This window comes from Orycteropus afer, unplaced genomic scaffold, assembly GCF_000298275.1.
Source record: "Orycteropus afer afer isolate SDZICR_OR568_19922 unplaced genomic scaffold, OryAfe1.0 scaffold00072, whole genome shotgun sequence".
Taxonomy (NCBI): domain Eukaryota; kingdom Metazoa; phylum Chordata; class Mammalia; order Tubulidentata; family Orycteropodidae; genus Orycteropus; species Orycteropus afer.
In genome coordinates this window covers 743,351-745,686 of record NW_006921659.1, presented here as the reverse complement: position 1 = coordinate 745,686, position 2,336 = coordinate 743,351, and positions in this window count along the sequence as shown.

Genomic DNA, 2,336 nt, shown 5'->3' with positions numbered 1-2,336 from the left:
CTTGGGTTACTGCTGGTAATCCTGTCTTCCTCTTGTGGGATTAGAGGAGGTCAGAACATGTGGCCTCCTTGCCCTTTTTGCAATAATATAAAGGTATCAAAAAATACATTCAAACTTTGTGCAAATGTGTGAAACAAATCAAGGTGCAGGGCAGAAACAAGAAAATAGAGCTCAGATTAAATCTACCTCTCAAAGCCAGGTATATTTAATTTCTCTGTATTCACTATTATAAATTTTTAAATTTCATGTATGTGTTTCTTTGCTAGAAATGATAGATGTCTCCCAATCCTGCTTCTGATTGATCCTTGAGAAACTCAGTGTTACCAGCAATCCACTGATAAATGCTAAGCACAAGTTCTCAAAGAAATCCACCATCCCAGATCCCCATCAACCTATTATTAAACTGCTATTACTTCTACTCTGTCTCTGCCTGATTCCGTACAATTTACTCTCTACTTCATCTCATGTTCTGCCTTTGGCTCTTTTGACTTTATGTTTGTGTTTAGCTTCCTGGCATTTGACTCTTCTCTGCTCAACTTGACTTACAGTTACCTTCCAGGTCCAAGTTGTGAGGTTTTATTCCCTTTGATTCTGGCAGTTCAGGAACCACTGGCAAAACCACTGGGGACCAACCCCAAATACTAGCGTTGTGTTATAAACATCCATTCATCCATCACGTTCAACAGGTTTTACTCATCACCCACTATGTGTAAAGTACTAAAGTAATTTCTGGGGATATAAAAGATTAATAAGCTACAGGAAGGTCCTCAAGGCTCTTAAAATCTGGTAGACACATAATACAAGTATACAATTCATGATAATTTAAGATAATTTAATTCTTAGGACACTGCGTATACAAATACTGAAACCAAAAACCAAACACATTGCCTTTGAGTCAGTTCTGACTCATAGCAACCCCCGTTGGGTTTCCAAGGCTGTAAATGTTTATAGCAGTAGATTGCCTCATCTTCCTCCCATGAAGCAGCTGATGGGTTTGAACCGCTGACCTTCTGGTTAACAGCCAAATGCCTTACCCACTATGCCACCAGAGCTCCTTATATATACAAATAAGACAGTAATTACAAAAGCTTTAAATAGAAAGATCCTTAATCAGAGACTTAAAAGGATATATTGGGAGGGGAGACATTCCTGATCAGAGCCTGGGGTAAGAGATCATAGATCTGAAAACATTGAGAACACTGGTAGGTGACTTCTTAACTAGACTTTAAAAATGGGGTTTGATATAAACTATGAGAAAAGGATACACCAAAAAGTAGCATAGAACATAAAAAGTTATGTTAAAGAAACATTATTAATCTAGATTAGCTGACAGTGTAAGTGAAGAGTGGAAGGAAACTTAGAAAATTTGGTTGGAACCAGGTTATGGGAGGCTTTGAATATTGAGGTGTTTAGAGTTGGCAAGCAGGTATTGGGGGAGTCAGGACAAATAATTAGCTTCATTTAGCAGTGGTATATAAGAAAAATTAGGTGGTGAGGAGATAGACAGGTAGAGCCTGCAGACAGGAAATCAGTTAGGAGAAAGCTAAGTACAGAGGGCCTGGATTCATTCAAGTTGTATTCATTCATTAAACCAAAAACTCACTGCCGTCGAGTTGCACCCGACTCATAGCAACCTCTCCTTGGGTTTCCGAGGTGGTATCACTATGGAAGTAGATGGCCCAATCTTCCTTCCGAGGAGTGGCTGGTGAGTTTGAACTGCCAGCCTTCTGGTTAGCAGTCAAATGCCTTAGGCACTATGCCACCAGAGCTCATTAAGTGCCTATTATATACCAGCCACTGTGCAAAGTGCTGGGGATACTGAGGACTAAATTCTTGTCAAGTTTTTAGTCTAGAGACATTCTTAAATGCTCCTAGAAGAGTCTCTGTTAAAAATTTGAGACTCCACTTCTGACTCCTGCCTGATTACTGAGGAATTAGGGCCTTGTCTTACAGTTGGATGTATTCCCTACCCTCTAAGACTACTTTCCATTCCATGAGTCTGCCAAGGCAAAAGTATTCCAACCACTTGTGCATGAAGAACTTACTACTTTAAACAAGGTAAAACAGGACTACTACTCCAGACAAAGCAAAGAAGAAAATGACATGTGTTTTAAAGAGATAATTGAAGATGATGTAGAGACTGGAATGGAAGTTAGATTGTTGTTGTTGTTAAGTGCCGTCGAGTCGTTTCCGACTCATAGCGACCCCATGCACAGCAGAACGAAACACTGCCCGATCCCACGCCAGCCCCACAATCCCTGCTATACTTGAGCCCATCATCGCAGCCACCGTGTCAGTCCATCTCGTTGAAGGCCTCCCCCTCTTTTGTCGACCCT